The 15096-nt window shown below is 40.7% G+C and overlaps 1 long non-coding RNA gene across 1 annotated transcript; it reads left to right on the plus strand.

Moving 5' to 3' along the window:
- The first annotated feature begins 3041 nt into the window (after nucleotides 1-3041).
- LOC129634154 (uncharacterized) lies at nucleotides 3042-4953 on the plus strand. The gene is made up of 2 exons (XR_008705451.1): nucleotides 3042-3661; nucleotides 4488-4953. It is a non-coding gene; the product is annotated as an uncharacterized LOC129634154 (long non-coding RNA).
- The last annotated feature ends 10143 nt before the right edge of the window (nucleotides 4954-15096 follow it).

Genomic DNA, 15096 nt, shown 5'->3' on the forward strand with positions numbered 1-15096 from the left:
GGAGAAGTGAATTATTCTATCTTTTCCAGAAGACTTTTATTTCATGTTAATTCCATTTATTTTATTGATATAATATTTATATTTGTTATAAATTATCTGTAATCTTATTTTCAGTTTAAAAAAAATTGTATTGGGGTATAGTTGATTTTAGTTTCTGCTGTACAGCAAAGTGAATCAGTTTTATATATCCACCCTTTTTTAGATGTTTTTCCCATATAGGTCATTACAGAGTATTGAGTAGAGTTTCTTATGCTATATAGTAGTTAGCTATTTGGGCTTCCCTGGTTTTTCAGATGGTAAAGAATCCACCTGCGACGCAGGAGACCTGGATTCTATCCCTGGGTTGGGAAGACCCCCTGGAGAAGGGAACAGCTACACACTCCAGTATCCTGTCCTGCAGAATTCCATGGACAGAGGAGCCTGGCAGGCTATAGTCCAGGGGGTCGCAAAGAGCTGGACAAGACTGAACAACGTTCACTTTACTGGGTTGGCCAAAATGTTTGTTCGGGTTTTTGTACACTATTACCAACCTGAATGAACTTTTTGGCCAAGCCACAATATTTTGTATGTAGTAGTGTGTATATGTCAATCCCAATGCCCCATTTTGTCCTTCTCCCCCATTCCCCTCCCTGATAACCATAAAATTGTTTTCTACATCATGACTCTATTTCTGTTCTGGAAATAAGTTACTTTGTACATTTTTTTAGATTCCAGATACAAGCAATAGTATATGACATTTTTCTTTCTCTGACCTACTTCACTCAGTATGACAATCTGTAGGTCCATCCATGTTGCTGCAAATGGCATTATTTTGTTCTTTTTATGCCTGAGTAATATTCCATTGTATATATGTACCACATCTTCTTTATCCATTCCTCTGTCGACAGATATTTAGGCTGCTTCTGTCTCCTGTCTACTGTAAACAGTGCGTCACTGAACATTTGGGTGCATGTATCTTTATGAATAATGATTTTCTTTAGATTTATCCCTGGTAGTGGGACTGTGAGGTCATGTGGTACTTCTGTTTTTAGTTTTTTAAAGGGATCTCTATAATGTTCTCTATTGTGGCTGTACCAATTTACATTCTCACTAGCAGTTTAGGAGGGTTCCTTTTTCTCCACACCCTCTCCAGCATATATTGTTTGAAGATATTTTGGTGGTGGCCACTCTGGTGGTGCTAGTGGTAAAGGACCCACCTGCCAATGCAGGAGACTTAACAGACGTGGGTTCAATACCTGGATTGGAAAGATCCCCTGGAGGAGAGAGGGCATGGCAACCCACTCTAGTATTCTTGCCTGGAGAATGCCATGGACAGAGGAGCCTGGTGGGCTACAGTCCTTGGGGTCACAAAGAGTCAGACACTGAAGCAACTTAGCAGGTAGGTACCCTCTCTGACCAATGTGAGCTGATCACCTCATTGGAGTTTTGATTTGCATTTCTCTACTAATTAGTGATACTGAGCATCTTTGCATGTGCTTTATGGCTATCTTTGGAAAAGCGTCTATTTAGATCTTCTGCCCATTTTTTGATTGGGTTGTTCGTTTTTGTTATTGAGCTTCATGAGCTGTTGTATATTTTAGAGATTAATCCCTTATTGGTCACTTCATTTGCATATATTTGGTTGCCTTTTTACTTTGTTTATGGTTTGCTGAATTCTCCCTCCTTTCCTATCTTCTGTTAAAAAAAAAAATTAATAAACAGAAACCTCAATTAAATAGGATAGGAGACCAGAAGGGGGAGCTCTCACATCCTATGATGACCACAGGGCCCAACAAGAAGACCTGGTAAGAACTGGTCAAATTTTTAAACTGCACAGAAGAAAATGCTAAGCTAAAAATCAGTGAAAAAATGGAGAGGACATTCCTGCAGTACCTTAGGATTGAGACAAAGACCCACCAAGCTCTCAGAGGAAAGGCCAGAAGCAGTTTCCACGTTTACTTTCTAGAGCCTGAGATGAGCCAGATACAGACTGATCCTTAAGCTGCTTACAAGGGATACACTTTAAATATAAGCACATAGAAAGTTTAAACTAGAATCATGGAAAATAATTTACCACAGAAAAATTTTCCAAAACTAAAATGCAAATTCACTTTAGTGAAAGACTAAAACTCACCTCTTTTAATAACAGAAGCAGCAGACCACAAAATATTAAAAAAAGATTCAGGTACAGATGATCTGAATAAGACAATCAACAAACGATCTAATTAACACATTGAGAACATCTGGTAAAATGTTAACATTCTCATCAAATACACAAATCAAAATAGACTACATGCTGGGCCAGAAAGAAACCCACAGTATATTTCTTTGTGACAGGACAGAGTATGTTCTTGTTCATAGAAAACAGTAACTATAGTATATTAGAAAATGTCCAGCTGCCTAGAAATTAAAGACTATAGTTATAAATAACCCAGGTTCAAAAATTACAAACAAAAATTTGAAAATATTTTTAAATTAACCGGTTTGTTTATTTTTGGCTGTGCTGGGGCTTCGTTGCTGCGTGTGGATTCTGTCAGGTTGTAGTAAGTGGGCTTCTCATCCTGGGGGCTTTTCTTATTGTGGCACCCAGACTCAGTTGCCCCGAGGCATGTAGGATCTTCCTGGACCAGGGATTGAATCCGTGTTCCCTGCATTAGCAGGCGAACTCTCAACCAATGGACCAGCCAGGAAGCCCCTGAAAATACTGTAAAATGAATGATAAAGCAGGGGCTGAAGGACAGACAAAGACAAATGAAGCAGAACAGACTCCACGAAATCACCAATATAGGTCTAGGGACCTATGCCACACGGCAATAGGAAGTGATGGTAGTGTATCAGTTAGTGTCCAATCGGGAACAGAAACACACGTGATTTAAAAAAGGGAAGTTTAATATAAAGCTATACTATTAAGCCATGATAAAAGAGAAAATATAACTTACAACGGAACCCTAGGACTGAGGAAGAGTGCCCAAGGAGGAATAAACTTCAAAGTGTTATCAACCATGGTCCTTGGGCTCTAATCAGTAGAAATGAAGAGGTCTGATGAGCAATTCAGGTAAGACTTCACCATGAGAACATGTTAACAGGTGCCTAACTGGGTCTTGGAGGAGAGTGGGCTGGTTCTGTAAATGGGCTGAGGGGGGGGGCATTGGTGGGCCTGGCCAGAGGAATGGTTTAGGTGGTCTTCTCACACCCTTGTGGCGGTGCTGTAAACAGGAATCATGCTCCTGGCACTTAGAAGGGGCAGTTGATTTGTGGCCTTTTCGAATCTTATTGCTCATAATTGCCCCATTCGCACCTGCATACAGTTGTTTTGAGTCCCTTGTAGCTTCTCGGTTTCCCACTGCTGGAGTAGAGATGGAGGAGACATCTGTGTGCAAGTGCAAGCTCTCCAGCAGAGGGTCCCAGGTCCCAGCCTAGCTCCCACCCCTGGAGGAGAAGTTCCGGGCCTTGCCTAGAGCAGAGCTGGACCACGGTTGCTGAGCCAGCAGAAAGCAACCCTGGGAGGCAGACGAGCCACAGCTGGAAGCTGGGAGGGAAGCGTGCAGGAGGAGCAGAGGTGCTGACGCAGATGGGAGGCCAGGACTGTGCCGTCTTCAAGAAAGCCACGGGGAGGGGAGAAGCAGGTTGGGCTGGGGTTAACACGTTGCCGAGGAAAACGCGTCCTGGCCGTGTGGCTTAGGTGAGCATCTCTGGGTGTCCCCCCTCGCAGTGCTGACTCGGTGCACAGCCCCTGGAAGGCACAGGACAGCCCCTTCCCCTGGCGGTCTCCCTCCAGTTGTCTCTGTGCTGAGAAAGTTTACCCCCTCTCTCTCGCTCTCTTTAGTCGCTCAGCTGTGTGGACTCTTGGACCCTATAGATTGTAGCCCGCAAGGCTCCTCTGTCCATGGGAGTCTCCAGGCAAGAATACTGGAGTGGGTTGCCATTTTTTTCTCCAGGAGATGTTCCCAACCCAGGGATCGAACCCAGGTGTCCTGCATTGCAGGCAGATTCTTTACCAAATTAGCTATGAGGGAAGCCGAAGGTTACCATGGTGCCCCTTTAATGGAGAGCGGCCTAAAGAGCTCTGTCCGCTGTTGCAGAGAGCACTGCAAGGTGCACTGGGGGCTGAGAGGTGATGGACTGATAACTGGTACAATTACTTTTGGTAAATAATACTGGTTCAATTGGAGATACATATGGAAAATGTATCTTTGCCCATTCCTGCACTATGTGCAAAATTAATTCTATAGACAATCTAAATGTTAAAGATAAGAAGGAAACATGGATTTTTTAGAAAGATTTCTAGATTTCAGAGCACTCTCTAGCTTTTCAGAATGTTTTCTAGATTTTAAGAAGAAAACATAGGCTATATCATCATTACTTGGTAATAGGCAAGTATTTCTTAAGAGGATATGAAAAGCACTAATAAAAGTGAAATTTCTTAAATTGGGCTGTGTTAAGATTTAAAACACCTGTTCTTCAAAACCCTGGTGGCTCCGTGGTAAAGAATACACCTGCCAATGCAGGAGGCACAGGAGACAAGGGGTCCGATCCCTGATCCCGGAAGATCCCACGTGCGGCCCCGCAAAGCGACTAAGCCCCTTCACCACGGCTTTTGAGCCTGCCCTCTGGAGCCGGGAGCTGCAGATACGGAGCCCGTATGCTACATCTGCTGATGCCCGAGTGCCCCAGCGCCCACGCTCTGCAGGAGGAGAAACCACTGCAGTGAGAAGCCCTTTTACCACAACTGGAGAACAGCCACTGCTTGCTACAACTGAAGAAAAGCCCGGGCAGCAACAAAGACTCAGCAGAGTCAGAAATAAATGAATACAGTGACCCAGTTCCATAAGCAGAGCTGGGCTCTGAAATGACAGCACTTAGCCCAGGACCTTCCCTATTTCATGTGAAGCTTGTACTAATCGCAGCAAAGTCATCCCTATCACCATATATTTTTATTTGAAGATAGATAAAATTTCAAGTTTATTTTCTCAATGTAGGCGAGTTCTATTTGAAGAAAATCCTGCTATTGGGGACTTAACTGAAGGGGAAATCTGGGCAATTTCCAAACTTTACAAAAACGTCCCTTGCAGCTTTCCCTTTAAAGGGGCATAGTCCCACTGTACTTTTTAACTATTAGGTTAGGAAGGTTAACTATTAGGTTAGTTAGGAAGAATTCAGTCTACATGCAGATTTTTCAGAAATGTTCGGATGCATCAACCTATGTACACCTTTGTTCTGATCCCTTTTTTTCCTCTGCTGAGTATCTTCCATTCTAAACATAAGCCACATGGTAGTATGAGATTGGTTTGGTCACTGGGCACAGTATTTGAATCAATTATAACAAGATAAATAGTAGTTACAATCAACTTTATTGTTGTATTTAAAAACTGTCCTTTTATACAAGACAAAGAATGTGGGCTCAGCTTATGTATTAATATTGGCTTGAACACATGTATCTAATTTAATTCCTTCTCAAAAGTGCACTAAAACTAAAATAGCAGATTTCTTTTTTTTAATATAAATTTATTTTAATTGGAGGCTAATTACATTACAATGTTGTATTGGTTTTGACATACATTGACATGAATCTGCCACGGGTGTACACGTGTTCCCCTCCTGAACCCCCCTCCCACCTCCCTCCCCATCTCATCCCTCTGGGTCATCCCAGTGCACCAGCCCCAAGCACCCTGTATCATGCATCGAACCTGGACTGGCGATCCATTTCACATATGATAATATACATGTTTCAATGCCATTCTCCCAAATCATCCCACCCTCACCCTCTCTAACAGAGTCCAAAAGACTGTTCTATACATCTATGTCTCTTTTGCTGTCTCCCATACAGGGTTATCATCACCATCATTCTAGATTCCATATATATGCGTTAGTATACTGCATTGGTGTTTTTCTTTCTGGCTTACTTCACTCTGTATAATAGGCTCCAGTTTCATCCACCTCATTAGAACTTATTCAAATGTATTCTTTTCAATGGCTGAGTAATACTCCGTTGTGTACATGTACCACAGCTTTCTTATCCATTCATCTGCTGATGGACATCTAGGTTGCTTCCATGTCCTGGCTATTGTAAACAGTGCTGTGATGAACATTGGGGTACATGTGTCTCTTTCAATTCTGGTTTCCTGGGTGTATATGCCCAGCAGTGGGATTGCTGGGTCATAAGGCAGTCCTATTTCCAGTTTTTTAAGGAATCGCCACACTGTTCTCCATAGTGGCTGTACTAGTTTGCATTCCCACCAACAGTGTAAGAGGGTTCCCTTTTCTCCACACCCTCTCCAGCATTTATTGCTTGTAGACTTTTGGATAGTAGCCATTCTGACTGGCGTGAAATGGTACCTCATTGTGGTTTTAATTTGCATTTCTCTGATATTGAGTGATGTTGAGCATCTTTTCATGTGTTTGTTAGCCATTTGTATGTCTTCTTTGGAAAAATGTCTGTTTAGTTCTTTGGCCCATTTTTTGATTGGGTCATTTATTTTTCTGGAATTGAGCTGCATGAGCTGCTTATATATTTTTGAGATTAGTTGTTTGTCAGTTGCTTCATTTGCTATTATTTTCTCCCATTCTGAAGGCTGTCTTTTCACCTTGCTTATAGTTTCCTTTGTTGTGCAAAAGCTTTTAAGTTTAATTAGGTCCCATTTGTTTATTTTTGCTTTTATTTCCAATATTCTGGGAGGTGGATCATAGAGGATCCTGCTGTGATTTATGTCAGAGAATGTTTTGCCTATGTTTTCCTCTAGGACTTTTATAGTTTTGGGTCTTACATTTAGATCTTTAATCCATTTTGAGTTTATTTTTGTGTATGGTGTTAGAAAGTGTTCTAGTTTCATTCTTTTACAAGTGGTTGACCAGACCAGTTTTCCCAGCACCACTTGGTAAAGAGATTGTCTTTTCTCCATTGTATATTCTTGCCTCCTTTGTCAAAGATAAGGTGCCCATGCTGCTGCTGCGTTGCTTCAGTCATGTCCGATTCTGTGCGACCCCATAGACGGCAGCCCACCAGGCTCCCCTGTCCCTGGGATTCTCCAGGCAAGAACACTGGAGTGGGTTGCCATTTCCTTCTGCAATGCATGAAAGTGAAAAATGAAAGTGAAGTCACTCAGTCGTGTCCGACTCTTAGCAACCCCATGGACTGTAGCCCACCAGGCTCCTCCATCCATGGAATTTTCCAGGAAAGAGTACTGGAGTGGAGTGCCATGGTGTGTGGATTTATCTCTGGGCTTTCTATTTTGTTCCATTGATCTATATTTCTATCTTTGTGCCAGGACCATACTGTCTTGATGACTGTGGCTTTGTAGTAGAGCCTGAAGTCAGGCAGGTTGATTCCTCCAGTTCCATTCTTCTTTCTCAAGATTGCTTTGGCTATTCGAGGTTTTTTGTATTTCCATACAAATTGTGAAATTATTTGTTCTAGCTCTGTGAAAAGTACCGTTGGTAGCTTGATAGGGATTGCATTGAATCTATAGATTGCTTTGGGTAGTATACTCATTTTCACTATATTGATTCTTCCAATCCATGAACATGGTATATTTCTCCATCTATTAGTGTCCTCTTTGATTTCTTTCACCAGTGTTTTATAGTTTTCTATATACAGGTCTTTTGTTTCTTTAGGTAGATATATTCCTAAGTATTTTATTCTTTTTGTTGCAATGGTGAATGGAATTGTTTCCTTAATTTCTCTTTCTCTTTTCTCATTGTTAGTGTATAGGGATGCAAGGGATTTCTGTGTGCTGATTTTATATCCTACAACTTTACTATATTAATTGATTAGCTCTAGTAATTTTCTGGTGGAGTCTTTAGGGTTTTCTATGTAGAGGATCATGTCATCTGCAAACAGTGAGAGTTTAACTTCTTCTTTTCCAATCTGGATTCCTTTTATTTCTTTTTCTGCTCTGATTGCTGTGGCCATAACTTCCAAAACTATGTTGAATAGTAGTGGTACGAGTGGGCAGCCTTGTCTTGTTCCTGACTTTAGGGGAAATGCTTTCAATTTTTCACCATTGAGAATAATGTTTGCTGTGGGTATTCTTTAAAAAAAAAAAAAAGATGTAGACCCCTAAGATGGGGAAAGCAAGATAGACATCCATAGCAGCACCATTTTGGAAGCTGAAAAACAAATGAACAAATAAAAACTGATTTAATAAGCACAAGAGCACTGAACCCCTAGAAATCAGTGGGGAAAACTAAGAGTTGATTTGAATTATCCTGCTGAATCTTTAAAATGCACAAGAAATGGCACCATCACATACCTCTGCAGCTGAAAGTGAGAAGTGTGTGTGTTGTGTCTGACTGTTTGAGACCCCATTGATGATAGCTGGCCAGCCTCCTCTGTCCATGGAATTCTCCAGGCAAGAATACTGGAGTGGGTTGCCATTGCCTTCTCCAGGGGATCTTCCCAACCCAGGGACTGAACCCAGGTCTCCTGCACTGAAGGTGTCTTTACCATCTGAGCCACAAGGGAAGCCCAAAAGTGAGAAGGATCTTACCCTAAAATAAGGATAACATGAATGAATGATCTGAGAGCAGTTTCATCTCTAGATCCTTCTTCCCATTCATGTTCCTAAGCAACTGCTTCTCCCCAACCCTATGGAATTCTGCATGTTTATTCTCTGGAGCAGGTAAAACAGAAAATCTAGAAAGGGAGCACCAGACTCAAAACAAGGATTAAGTGACCATATGCATACTGAATGATAAATGTAGAGGCAAACTTTATTTCTCTCCCAGAGTGCTGCAGCCAAACTCTTACCCTCCAGACAGTCTCTTAGAGAATTCTTCTTTGGAGAATCTAACCAGGCCAACAGGAAAAGACTTCAAGATACTGACCTCAGAAGTTGCCCCAAAATATTCCTGTAATGCCACTGAACAGTGATATTCAAAGTCAACAAGTCCTGCCTACAGACCCAGAGTTTCAGTGATCATTTTAGTTCCTCTTAATTAGAAGCAGATGAGGGAACATTATCAGACATCTGAAAATACCTCAGAGAGAGGTATATTAGTTTCCTAAGACTGCCACAACAAAGCTGTTTAGTCTGCATGCCTTAAACAACAAAAATTTATCTTCTCACAGTTCAGAAGACTGGAAGTCTAAGATCAAGGTGTCAGTAGGGTTGGTATCTTCTGAGGCCTTTCTCCTTGCTTGGAGATGACCATCTTCTTTCTGTGTCTTCACAGGATCTTCCCTCTGTGTAAGTCTGTAACTTAATCTCTTGTAAGGACACCAGTCATATTGGATTCAGCTCAGTTCAGTCATTCAGTCATGTCCAACTCTTTGCAACCTCATGGACTACAGCATGCCAGGCTTCCCTGTCCATCACCAACTGATAGAGTTTTCTCAAACTCATGTGCATCGAGTTGGTGATGCCATCCAACCATCTCATCCTCTGTCGTCCCCTTCTCCTCCTGCCCTCAATCTTTCCCAGCATCAGGGTCCTTTCCAATGAGTCAGCTCTTTGCATCAGGTGGCCAAAGTACTGGAGCTTCAGCTTCAGTGTCAGTCTGAATTCAGATTCAGCATAAGCTTCAGAATCAGCATCAGCTTCAGCATATTGGATTAGGTCATCCAAAACCCCATGGATGGAGGAGCCTGGTGGGCTTCAGTCCATGGGTTGGACATGACTGAGCGACTTCACTTTCACTTTTCACTTTCATGCATTGGAGAAGGAAACAGCAACCCACTCCAATGTTCTTGCCTGGAGAATCCCAGGGACGGGGGAGCCTAGTGGGCTGCCGTCTATGGAGTTGCACAGCGTCAGACATGACTGAAGCGACTTAGCAGCAGCAGCAGCAGCAATGACCTCTTTTAAACTGATATCCTCTTTAAAGACTCTATTTCTAAACACAGTCTCATTCTGTGTTTGAGGGGGACAGAATTCAGCCCACAATAAGATGATAGGGACCAAAAGAAACCATAACAAAAATGCAATTGAAGGAAACACTGTGCGAGAACAAGAAACCTATTAATCTTAGAGACAGAAGAGAAGAGATTAAATAAGAACAAGACACCACAGAAAAGAAACATTCAGAGAATATGAAGGGGTTCTTGGAAGTTAAAAACATAATAGCTGAAATGCAAACATTAATATTGGAAGATAAAGTCAAGGAAATCTTCTAGAAAGTAGAGTAAAAAGAATTGGAAAACAGGATGAAATATTTAAGAAAATGCTAAAAACCAATCCAGGAAGTCCAATATCCAAATAGTATGATTTCCATAAAGAGTGTTTGGAATAAACAAGGAGAGGCAATCACCAAGAAAAGAACTCATGAACTACGAAAATTCCCTTCTGGCTAAATTGTAAAATGTCTCAAAGACCATCACTCCCACCCTAACAATGAGAAGAAGCAAGATAAGATACAAAATAATGGTTTAAAACCATGATTTTTAAAAAGCTGATCAAAATGCCTGTGTGTACAAACAGGGATTAACAAAATTCTAGAAAGTCATAAGTTCTTTTTAGGAAGGAAGATACCCACCGCTGATTTCATCTTGGTTAGAGCTGTGGGAGGAGGAAGAGTCTTCCAGACAAATTTAATATCCACATATCATAGTTACTTACATATATGGTTAATTACTTTAAAAAATCAAGGTGAGAGATCAATTCAATGGGGGAAAGAACTTTTTCTTGCCTTTTAAAAAAATGATTGATGCTGTGAAAACTAACCAGATGGGAAAAAGATAAACCTTTTCACATCAGAGACAAAAATTAATCTGAAATGGATCATATATCTAAATGTGAACACTAAAACAATAGAACTACAATAAAACAAAAATATGCTTATAACTCTAGTGTAGACAAAGACTTTTAGGTTGGACATGAGAAACACTAGCCATGAAGTAAAATATTAAATTAGAAGTCTCTGTTCATTAGAAGACACCAGTACAATAGCTGAACATTGGAAATATCTCCAAATATCTCCAAGAGAACTGATAAATATACTAAAGCATAGTTATACAATGGAATCTACTCAGCAATATAAAGGAATAAAACTAGAGATACATGCTATACATGTATGAATCTAAAAAATATTATATTGGGGAAAAGACATCAGAAGAAAAAGATACATATTGCATATGACCATTTATATAATGTTCAAAGACAGGAATGGAGAAGGAAATGGCAACCCACTCCAGTATTCTTGCCTGGAGAATCCCAGGGATGGGGGAGCCTGGTGGCCTGCCATCTATGGGGTCGCACAGAGTCGGACACGACTGAAGCGACTTAGCAGCAGCAGCAGCAGCAAAGACAGGAAAAAACTAAGATCATAGGAATCAGAAAACAGTTGCCTCTGGGATAGGAGGCACTGACTAGAAAGGGGAAAAATAGAACTTTCTGGGGTGATATAAATGTTCTATGTCATGTTTGGCAGTTACACAGGGGTATACATTGTTCCAAAATGAACACAAGATTTGTTCACTTTATTGTTTGTAGTTACACCTCATCAAATTGTACTGAACTCTGAGCAAACTGGGAATATAAAAAATTTCCCTAGCTTGGTCTACAAAAAGTTACAGCTGACATCACACTTAATGATGAGGAACTAGAAGCTTTCCCACTAAGATTAGGAACAAGGTGAGGCTATCCCATCTCACTGCTCCTTTCAACATCATACTAGAAGACCTAGCTATTGCCTAAGACAAGAAAATAAAAAGTGTATAGATTGAGAAAGAAGAAATAAAACTTTCATGATTATGTATTGGTAGAAAATCCAAAAAAAAAAAAACCCTAAAAGACTCATAGAACTTATAAGTGATTATTACAAGATTACAGGGTATAGGTTTAATACACAAAAGTCAATCAGTTTCCTATCTAATAGTAAAGAACAAGTAGGAGTTGAAGTTAAAACTCAATACCATTTACATTAACATCTCCAAAATGAAATACTTAGGTAGAAACCTAACAAAATATGGATAAGATATTTATGAGAAAAACTGTAAAATTCTGATGAAAGAAATAAAAAAGCTAAATGAATGATATTCCATGTTCATACCTCTTAGGATATGAAGGGAGACTCATTATTGTCAAAATGTCAGTTCTTCTCAACTTGATCTACAGATTCAAGGTAATTTCAATCAAAATCCCAGAGTTATTTTGTCAGTATTGACAAACTGATTTTAAAGTTTATATGGAGAGGCAAAAGACCCAGAATAGCCAATTCAGTATTGAAGGAGAAGAACAACTTTGGAGGGTTGACTCTACCTGACATCAAGATTTACTATAAATTTACGGTACTGAAGACAGCATGCTATTAGTGAAAGAATAGATAGTGTAACAGAATAGAGAGCCCAGAAATATATTCACACAAATATAGTCAACTGATCTTTGACAAAGGAGTTAAGTTACTAGGATGAAGAAAAGATAGTCTTTTCAACAAACGATACTGGAACAACTGTATATCCACATGCAAAAGAATAAATCTAGACACAGACCTTATATCTTTCATAAAAAGTGACTCAAAATTGTTGACAGACCTAAATGTAAAACAAATAAAAACCATAAACCTTTTAGAAGAAAGTGAAAGTGTTAGTCGCTCAGTTGTGCCCAACTCTTTGCAACCCCATGGACTACAGCCCGCCAGGCTTCTCTCTCCATGGAAATCTTCAGGCAATAATACTGGGGTGGGTTGCCATTTCCTTCTCCAGGGGATTTTCCCAACCCAGCGATCAAACCCAGGTCTCCCGCTTTGCAGGCCAGTTCTTTCCCATGCGAGCCACCAGGGAACGGGAAGGGGAAACTGTTAGTTGTGGAATGTGGGATTTAGTTCCCTGACCAGGGATTGAACCCGGGCCCCCTGCATTGGGATTATGGAGTCTTAGCCACTATACCACAAGGGAGATCCCTTTAGACGATAACATAGGAGAAAATCTAGATGATCTTGGGTTTGGTGGCGACCTTTTTAAGACTCAAAACCAAAAGCATGATCCATGAAAGAAATACTTGATAAGCTGGGATTCAGTGAATTAAATACTTCTTGTCTGTGAAAGACAGTGTTAAGAGAATGAGAATTCAAACCACATACTGGGAGAAAATATTTGCAAAAAAATACCCCATATATGATAAAGGACTGTTACTCAAAACATATGAAGAACTCTTAAAATTCAACAATAAAGAAAGTAAGCAACAGGTTTTAAATGGGTTAAACTCTTAACAAATCCTCACCAAAGAAGATATTCAAATGTCAAATAAGTATGTGCAAAGATGCTCCATATAATCCACTAGAATGAAGTCATCAGGGAAATGTAAATTAAAACACTGAAATACCTCTACACACCTCTTAGAACAGGCAAAATTCAAAACACTGACAATACCAAAAGCTGTCAAGGATATGGAACAACATAAACTCTCATTCCCGAATGAGTTGAAAATGTGTGTGCACACAAAAACCTGCATATGGGTGTTTATAGCAGTTTTATTCGTAATTGTCAAAACTTGGAAGCAACCAAATTGTCCTTTGGTAGGTGAATAGATAAACTGTGGTACATCAAGATGATGGAATATTAGTCAGCATTAAAAAGAAATGAGCTATCAAGCTATGAAAAGACATGAGAGAATGTTAAATATTTTATTAAGTGAAAGAAGCCAATATGAAAAGGCTATATACTGTGTAATTCCAACTACACAACATTCTTAAAAAGCAGAACTATGGTTGCCAGGAGTTGGTGAAGAGAGAGGAATAAGTAGGCAAAGCCTGGTGATTTTTAGGGCAGTGAAACCATTCTGAATGACACTAATGGTAGATACGTGTCCTTCTATATTTGTTCTACTCCAGGAGTAATCCTAATTTTAACTATGCATTTTGGGTAATAACGGTTTTTCAATGAAGGTTCATCAACTTTAATACATTTGCCACTCTTATGTGGGATGCTGATAGTCGGGGGTGGGGGGCGAGGGGCGGGGAGCAGACTCCCAGGTGGCTCAGGGGTAAAGAATCTGCCTGCCAATGCAGGAGACACAGGAGATGCGGGTTCAGTCCCTGGGTCAGGAAGTTCCCCTGGAGGAAATGGCAACCCACTCCAATATTATTGCCTGGAAAATTCCATGGACAAAGGAGCCTGGTGGGCTACAGTCTTTGGGGTTGCAAAGAGTCTGACGTGACTGAGCAACTGAGCACACACCCACGTTGATAGTGGGAGAGACTATTTGTATGCAGAGGGGAGGGGTACGAGAGGATCTCTGTACTTTCTGTTCAAGTTTGATGTGAACTTAAAACTGCTCTAAAAATATAGTCTATTAAAAATGTGTTGAAGTAAAAAACAAAATGATTCCAGGAAACTTCTCTGAACTGAAGGATAAGTGCTGTATGAGTGAAAGGGCCCACCAAATGTTTTGCACAACATGTGAAAACAGACCCACACCAAGGTACAAAATTATGAAATTTCAGAGCACTGTATGGGTCCAGAGATAAAAAGCAGCTAACATAAAAAGAATTATGAGTCCGAATGATCCTGGACTACTTAACAACACTGGACACAGAATGACAGGGTGACAATGCCTTCAATGTTCTGAAAGAAAATCATCCTCAACCTCAAATTCTATACCCAAACAGGAGGAAAAAGCAAAAAAAAAAAAAAAAAAATTTTTTTTTGAGATACACAAGGTCTCAGAAATTCTCTCTTATGTCTCTGCATGCTTCTTAGGAGACTGTTGGGGATGTGCTTCACCAAAATGAGAGGAGAAAGCAAGACAGAGGAAGACGGGAGTCAGGAACTCCAGTCTGGGAGTCTGGAGATCCCAGAGAGGAGACTGGTGAAAGGATGCCCAGAGGGGCGTTTGCAGAGACAGCTGCCAGAATGAGAGCTGACCACCAGATGCAGCATGTGACTCAGGAGAGACTGTCATCACCACGGTAACACCTCTGTAGTACCTCCATAACCTGAGCAAGAATACCCCAGAGTGTGGCCCAAGCTCTTACCTGTTCTTCATTTGCTCTGACCGTATGTTGACTGGGGCTTCCCTGGTGGCTCAGAGACTAAGAAATCTGCCTGCAATGTGGCAGACCCAGATTCAATCCCTGGAGCTGGATCCTCTGGAGAAGGGAATGGCAACCCACTCCAGTGTTCTTGCCTGGAGAATTCCATAGACAGAGGAGCCTGGCGGACTGCTGTCCATGGGGTCCCAAAGA

The sequence above is a fragment of the Bubalus kerabau genome, chromosome 19 (assembly GCF_029407905.1).
Source record: "Bubalus kerabau isolate K-KA32 ecotype Philippines breed swamp buffalo chromosome 19, PCC_UOA_SB_1v2, whole genome shotgun sequence".
NCBI classification, from domain to species: Eukaryota; Metazoa; Chordata; class Mammalia; order Artiodactyla; family Bovidae; genus Bubalus; species Bubalus kerabau.